Below are 8,744 nucleotides of genomic sequence, written 5' to 3'. Positions count from 1 at the left end.
CTCCTGGAGAGTAAAGAATTACAGATATGCAATAAAGACAAATCCAGATGAGTCACAGAGTTGGATAAATGTACATAGGCTTGGAAGAGAGAAGAAAAAGAGTAAAAATAAGCCACGTAAAAATGGAAAATTCACAGAGAGTCTTGATTATGCATATTATTGTGCTCTCTTTGAATTTTTTGACTGTGAATAAGCTAAGTAAAGAGAGATGTTTCATTGTATGGGCTGCTAAGCTAAACCAGCATTTTTATTATAAAGGTATCATGACTTCCAACTTTGGATGTAAGGCTATGTTGCTTTGGAAAAGAGGTTCTCTTGTTTCCACAGTGGATGAGAACCTATGGATTGCTTCCAGACCAATATGGTTTGATGAAACAAGACCCCCTGAAAGAGTGCTGTGAATGCCCCCAAAAAGAAAGTACTTCATCCAATAAACAACAGGAAGGAGTTTGGAGAAACTATGCCCATATTCCCAAGCATTGTTTATAAATGTCTCTTTACATTTAAAGGGGGATATGCTATAGAAATGGGTACTTGGCATTAATATGGATATTGGTTTATTGATACAAGTTTTAGATTAATTTTGTTACATGTATATTTGTTTTTGATTAAGGTATTGTGTTTGTGCAATTCACTTAAAATGTAATGTATAATTAAGAAACTAGGTTAATAGATAATCATCTATAATAGTCAAGATTGTAGTCATGTTATTTAGGTTTTCTAGATGATACAGATATATTTCAGTTAGTTAGATATTCTTCAAATCTTTCAGAAACCTTCAGAACATGGCATTTAAATGTTTTAAGAACTTAAGACTTATCATGACAATGAGAAACATGTGCTCCTGGCAGACACAAGCATGGCCCCAGTTGCAGCACAGACCGCATACAGCAATATGGTACCTGATGGCAGCATATACCATAGAGCTTTTTTGAGAAGGCTCAATCCAGAAAGTGAACCATTCTAAATCTTGGACATCCCACCCGTTCTTCAGAACCAGGGTAGTCATGGAGCTGAATAGCAGTGCTTAGTGCATTAGGGGGCAGAGCCTGTGAGAGATCCAGGCTGCTGCTTACCGCCCTGCCAGTACAATATTTTTAAGGAGATCCAGTTCAGTAAATGAATTTTTCTCCATCACAGACATCCTGTTATTGCTCAGAGACAAGGTGATCTTTTGGCTGGGCAGGGGATCTTGGGGCAGGATCCACTAGAGCTCTAGGCCTCTACACATCTGTGTCATCAGTGCCATCTTACTGGTTCATTGGGTATGACCATCATACCTGTGGCCTGAGGGCAGCTGCACAGCTTGGTGTCTTCAGTTGAGACCAAGTACCCACACTACAAGTCACCATCTTGAATCAATTTTCAAATTTTTTTTAAAGTTCTGACATCAGAAGTTACAGCTGTGCCAGGATATGTTTACTTGAGATAGAGCCATTCTCTCTGCCACTCTCTACTGATTTTCTAACATCAGGGAGGGCCTCATTCCTGTAGGAGAAGCCCAGCCCAATGGGGGGGGGTGTTTGCCTGGGGCTAATGTTTACATATAAATCTGGCAGGTGTGAGCCCCGCAGGTCCTTTTTGTATTTCCTGCCCATCGCTGGATCCCTGGTGTTGTAAGCTATCCCTTCATTAAAATTTGTTGTTTCATATTAAGCTAGCCTGGTTATTATGCCGATTACACAGTCCAGCTCTGGCTTGGGTTGCAGCAGCTGTGGCATCCATGTTTGAAGCTCCTCCTTGGTGATTGCAGACCTGTAATGCAATCTGCTGCAGAATACCCAGGGCAGTGGGGAGAGAGTGTGAGAGAGACTTGACTCCTCTGCCTCCTCTTTTAGCCCTCTACAGAAGGCATGTGATTCACCTATCTTGGCTCAATCCTATCTTCCCTGGACTTTTTTGAATGTATCAGCCATTCAAAAGAAATGAAAAATAAATTCATATCTGGTCATAAAATGGAGGTCACTAATATGGATATGATTGTAATTCAGGTTTTTGGTATGATTGCAAACTCATACCAAACACTTATTTGACTTAGAATCACCCATAGTCTCCCAAGAACCCATAACTATAGTCATCTATGATAATTTTCATCTTTGATGTGACCACAGATTATGAATTGATTTTGATAATTTTATTAGTGTAGGAGGTCCTTCTGTATTTATGTTGCTTTCATTGGTTGAATGAAGAAATTACCTTGACCTTTAGATAGGAAAGAACTTAGATAGGCAGAGGAAAGAAAACTGAATGCTGGGAGAAAAACGGCAGGCAGAGAGAGCTGCCATGGAGTTGCCAGAGTCAGACATGCTGAATCTTTCCTGGTAAGCCATGACCTCATGGTGACATACAAATTATTAGAAATGGGTTGAATCAAGGTGGGAGAGTTAGCCAATAAGAGGCTAGAGTTTATGGGCCAAGCAGCAATTTAAATAATATAATTTCTGTGTGGTTATTTGGGGAGTTAAGCTAGCCAGGTGGCAGGACACAGCCTGCTCCTCTCACAACAGAGTGGCTACCCAATATGGCCAACTAATGTCACGTAAAACCTGAGAGAACTTGAAAAGAAATTCTAGGCACACAGTAAAAAAAACAGAGTTTGACAGAACTTTTTGCTGTTTACTGATTGGGTGCCGCAATGAGAATTTCCTCACTTAATAGCCACTACAGTAAAAAAGCTGCGGCGGTTTTAAAATGCCGGCTTTCTGGGCTATGCTCTCAGCACAACCTCTGTCTCTTGCAGGAGACAGAGAATTTGGATGAGGTTTTGTGAGTAAAGTGCTATGGCTTGCTTGATAGAAATGTGGACTGCTGTGTGCCTGCACCAAATGGCTCTGAGGCAGGAGCTGCTCCACCATGCTGAACTGTGCTGATCTCAGAAAAGAATTGTCATAATTATCATAATAACAGTGCAATTAAGGTTTAGACTGGGCAGGAAACAGGTGGTACTTATTACCCCTACATGACACAACTTAAGTTTTTAAGAAGTGCTTTACATTTTAAGAAGTGCTTCTGGATAGTAAAGAATTACAGATTCACAATAGGAAAGATTCAGACATAAAAGACTTCTAAATGGATTATGGTGTAAGATAAACCATGTAGGCTTGGGGGAGAAAAGATAAAGAGTATACAGAGTCATAATGTAAACTTAATGCTTTTAAAAAAAGGGAAAAAGTCTTTAAAGAAACAAAGTAAAGTGATAGAGTAAAAATAAGCCATGTAAAAATGGAAAATTCACAGACAGTCTGGATTCTTTGTATTACTGGGTTTTTTTGTTTGTTTGTTTTTTAATTTTTTGACTGTGAAGGAGTTAAATGCAGAGAGACATTTCATTGTGTGGTCTGCTAAGCTAAACCAACATGTTTGTTCTAAAAGTATCATGACTTCCAAATTTGGCTCTAAGGATATGGTGCTTTGGAAAAGAGGTTTTTCTTTTGTTTTCACAGAAGAGGAGACCCTCTGGATTGCTTCTAGACCAATATGGTATGATAGACCACACCCTCCTGAAAGGTTGCTGTGAACACCCTCAAAAACTTACTTTGCTCAACTACCAACTGAGATGAACCTTTTTGTTTATTTAGGTTATATTACATCTTTCTGGACTCTTTGATGGAGGTGAAGAATAGATAGATAGTTATACTTTTCCATAGTTATAATAAAAGATAAAATAGATATAAATATTGTGACTGTAATTCTTGCTTAATAACTGTTTTGTTATATGTAACTTTACTATGTTAAAGTGAAAGCCTTTTTTGTTTAAACAGAAAAGGGGAAATGGTATAGGAGGTCCTTTTGTATTTGTGTTGCTTTCATTGGTTGAATAAAGAAACTTCCTTGGCCTTTAGATAGGGAAGAACTTAGATAAGTGGAGAAAAGAGAGTTCAATGCTAGGAGAAAGAAGGAAGGCAAAGAGAGCTGCCATGGAGTCGCCAGAGTCAGACATGCTGAATTTTTCCCAGTAAGTCACGACCCCATGGTGTCATAGAGATTATTAGAAATGGGTTGAATTAAGATGTGAGAGTTAGCCAATAAGAAGCTAGAGCTTATGAGCCAAGCAGTAATTTAATTTAATACAATTTCTGTGTGGTTATTTCAGGGGTTAAGCTCGCAGGTCAGCAGGACACAGCTGGCTCCTTTTACAACATTTTAAAAGAAAAATAAATGAAGCTGTAACTGTAGATAACATGCTACAGATCTCTCGTGATGACTTTGACACAGTCTCTACACAAGCTGTGAAACTTCTGGACATTGTAAAGTGTAGCTGTTGGGCATGCTACAAATCCACTTCCTATGTATGTTGTTCCTGCCACTGCTGATCCCTCTGTCACTCAGGTAGGCATGATCTCCTTCTCCTCGGGTGGAAACCCTAAAACAAAAACAAACAAAATTTCTGCATTTGGCCACTGCATTCCACCCCAGCAATGATATCTCACTCGTGTCCACTGCTTGTTTATAGCACGAATCACAGAAAGGCAGAGTCCATGAGGTATCACCTGCACTAGTGTTACACCCACTGACTTTTCCATTCTCAGAGTTCCATTTGGTGACCACCTTGTCACTCATCCATGTTGGACCCTGTACTGTGTGTAAAAAGCATTTGACAGGTTCTTGCTACCATATTCACAAGAACTTCAGCCATGAGTAGCATCCCAAGGGTGGTTTTCAATTCTACCTTGAAGTACTTTTCAGATGTATGAAAGTGGAAGAAATGGACTTACTAAATTCTAAAGGTCTTTAATGATGGACATTTACCGTTGCAGTGAAATGAGTCTGTTCAAAATGGCCATGCTCACATCCAAGTGCTGTCTTGGGTGCTCTTTCATGATGAGACTTTAGAGAACATTCCCAATGCCCCTGGAGTCTGTTTCTGTGACAGGTGCAGCTGTGCACACAGCTGTCTGACAAGTCCTGTCCAGTAGTCCTGCAGTGGCTTTCTGAGTTTTTAGAGCCCTTAGTGGCCATTAACAGTTCTGTCTGCATCCCACAAGTAAGTAAGTGTTTCCTTACTCACAACAGTAAGGAAAGATTTTTAAGTAGTGATAGCAGACAACATCTACCTCAGATGCCATCATCAGGCTAAAGACTTGGAGTAAAGTAACATTAAGTAAAGCTAATGGATTAAAATTCATTGGGATGTGGAATTTATTGGGGACTGTCTATTGCATGTAACACACAACCAACACCAAGGACACCTCCAGCCCAAGGGTTTATTTTTCTTCCATACCAGTACATGTCCCTTCACATGACTCAGCTTTTCACCTTTGACAACCACGACTCACACAGTCACAACACTTGAACACAATAGGAGAAAATGCATTCTGAAAACATACAAGTTGTTATATTCGGTGTTGTCTGTCCATATCCAAGGGTGATGTGATGACTTTCTGTGCAGGCCGATCCAGTGGTCAAATAGCCCCTTGTATCTCTTCAGGAAATTCTGTCATAAAACAGAAAACTAATATGTGTCTCTCAACTTCAGATACCATTGAATGTCTCCAACTTACAGCTTCTTTTCAGGATATCAACAGGTTTGAACTGAGAGTAATTGACTTTGGAACCTAAATAATCCTCAGTTCTCAGTGGATATATTTTATAGCCATAACCCATAGTACACTGAAAACCTACCCTCCTTCTGTGGCTGAGAAAGTCCCTTGTTAAATCCACATTTACAGTTATTAACAGCTGTCACCTTAAGTTTGCAACACCTGCCAGTTTGGACAAAAACTTACATAACCATGTATACTTATGTTTGGTATGGGAGGTCCTTCTGTGTGTTGCTTTTATTAATGAATAAAGAAACTGCTTTGGACCTATTGCAAGTTAGAACTTAGGTAGGCAGGAAAAGCTAGGCTGAATGCTGGGAGAAAGAAAGGTGGAATCAGAAAGAAACAATGGAGCTGCCGCCAGAGTCAGACATGCCGAAATTTTGCCTGTAAACCACTGCCACATGGCAATACACAGATTCATAAAAATGGGTAAAATTAATATGTAAGAGTTAGCCAGTAGCTTAACTCCCCAGTCATTCAGCAGGGGCTGCTCCCCTCTGCTAAAGCCTCTCTCTCCCTAACCCATCCCAGCTTGCACCCAGGAACCTCCTCCCTTCTTCCTCCTTCCCGCAGGGCCACAAGATCCACCACCTCAGGCTGTTTGGGTGCTGAGGGCAACAGGGTGGGCAGGAGTTCCTTTGCTTCAATAGCCTGCCTGCAGCAAGGTAGGCCTTTTGTCAGCGAGGTCCCTGGCCAGCAAGGTAACCTGATCCTGTTCCAGAAGATCCATCGGAGGGGTGAGTGTGTTCTTGGCCCACAGCAGGAGCCAGGAAATGGAGCATGGACATTCCCTGACTCCCTTCACTTCCCGGTCATTCGGCAGGGGCTGCTCCTCTCTGCTAAGGCCTCTCACTCCCTAACCCATCCCAGCTTGCACCCAGGAACCTCCTCCCTTCTTCCTCCCTTCCCCAGGGACACAAGATCCACCAGCTCAGCCTGTTTGGGCGCTAAGACGGGTGCTGAGGGCAACGGGGTGGGCAGGAGTTCCTTTGCTTCAATAGCCTGCCTGCAGCAAGGTAGGCCTTTTGTCAGCAAGGTCCCTGGCCAGCAAGGGAACCTGATCCTGTTCCATAAGATCCATCAGATAGAATTTGAAGGAAGAGATGGGCAGGCGCCAAGGCAAGAATTCCTCCACCAATCTGAAAAACAACATGAAAAGACCAGAACCCAGTAATCTTACAACAGAAGTTCTCAAACACCCTAATCCAGAAGAAGTGGAAAAAATTGACATTATGAAAGTGATAGAGTCCCTTAAACAGCATGTAAAAAATGCCCTTATAGAAATAGATGAGAAGTATAACAAAAAGTTGGAAGAAATGAATAAATATTTAAATGATACCCTGGGAAACCAAGAAAAAAACCAATCAAACAGGTAATGGAAACAATTCAAAAATTGAAAACTGAAATGGAGGCAAGGAAGAAAACACAAACCGAGGGCCGGCTAGATATGGAAAATCTAGGTCAACCAACAGAGACTACAGAAACAAGAATAACCAATAGAATACAAGAGATAGAAGAAAGAATCTCAGATTCTGAAGACACCATAGAGAAAATAAATGCACTGATCAAAGAAAACAGCAAATACAACAAATTCTCATCAGAAAACATTCAGGAAATATGGGACACAATAAAAAGACCAAACTTAAGAATAATAGGACTAGAAGAAGAAGAGTCACAGCTCAAAGGCCCAGAAAATATTTTTAACAAAATTATAGAAGAAAACTTTCCCAACATAAAGAAAGATATTCCTATGAATATTCAAAAAGCGTACAGAACACCAAATAGACTGGATCAAAAAAAAATGCCCTTGCCATATAATAATTAAAACACAAAACATACAGATTAAAGAAAGAATATTAAGAGCTGCAAAGGAAAAAGGTCAAGTAACTTATAAAGGTAAAATTATGAGACTTACACTGGACTTCTCTATGGAAACCATGAAAGACAGAAGGTCCCGGATAGAGGTTCTGCAGAAACTAAGAGACCATGGATGCAAGCCCAGACCATTATACCCAGCCAAGCTATCATTCACTATCAATGGAGAAAACAAAATATTCCAGGATAAGAACAAATTTAAACAATACATAGCCACAAATCCAGCCTTACATAAAGTAATAGAAGGAAAATCACAACCCAAAGACTTCAACATTGCCAACACTGCCTACAATAACTCAGACATCTAGAGAACCTTCACCAGCATAACTCAAAGAAGGAAAACACACAAACTCTACTACCAAAAAAATAATAATAAATGGAGTCAACAACCACTGGTCATTAATATCACTTAATATCAATGTACTCAATTCATCTATAAGAAGACACAGGCTAAGAGATTGGATACAAAAACAGGATCCAACATTCTACTCAGGTACAATTCATCAGGATGAAGTCCCAATCCTGAATATCTATGCCCCTAATAGAAAAGCACCCACTTATGTAAAAGAAGCATTACTAGAACTCAAGGTAGACATCAAACCACACACACTAATAGTAGGAGACTTCAACACACCTCTATCACCAATGGACAGGTCAATCAGACAGAAACCTAACAGAGAAATAAGAGAATTAATGGACGTAATAAAGCAAATAGACTTAACAGACATCTATAGAACATTCCACTCAAATAGAAAAGAATATACCTTCTTCTCTGCAGCTCATGGAACCTTCTCGAAAATTGACCACATACTCGGTAACAAAGCAAACCTCCACAGATACAAAAAAAATTTTAGTGATCACCTGTGTCTTATCAGATCACCACGGATTAAAGTTAGAATTCAACAACAATGCTACCCCCAGAAAGCCTACGTACTTGTGGAAACTAGACAATCAATTACTGAACCACACCTGGGTCCAGTAAGAAATTAAAGTCTTCCTTGAACTTAATGAAAATAAAGAGACAACATCCTCAAACCTACGGGACACTATGAAAGCAGTGCTAATAGGAAAGTTCATAGTACTAAATGCCCACTTAAAGAAAACAGAGAAAACACACATTGGAGACTTAACAGCACACCTGAAAGCTCTAGAAAAAAAAAAGAAGCAGACTCACCCAGGAGGAGTAGAAGACTGAAAATAATCAAACTGAGAGCTGAAATCAACAAAATAGAAACACAGAAAACAATCCAAAGAATCAATGAAACAAAAAGCTGGTTCCTGGAGAAAATCAACAAGATTGATAAACCCCTATCCAAACTAATCAAA

The 8,744-nt window shown here is 39.9% G+C and overlaps 1 pseudogene; it reads right to left on the bottom strand.

Moving 5' to 3' along the window:
- Positions 1-3,437: 3,437 nt before the first annotated feature.
- Positions 3,438-8,744, bottom strand: part of LOC126493242 (C-type lectin domain family 2 member E-like) — an 18,322-nt pseudogene continuing 13,015 nt past the window's right edge.

The sequence above is a fragment of the Alexandromys fortis genome, unplaced genomic scaffold, assembly GCF_014885135.2.
Source record: "Alexandromys fortis isolate MF-2015 unplaced genomic scaffold, M_Fortis_MF-2015_v1.1 scaffold_307, whole genome shotgun sequence".
Taxonomy (NCBI): domain Eukaryota; kingdom Metazoa; phylum Chordata; class Mammalia; order Rodentia; family Cricetidae; genus Alexandromys; species Alexandromys fortis.
The sequence above is the reverse complement of the archived record's forward strand: the minus strand, read 5'-3'. Positions and strand labels throughout refer to the sequence as shown.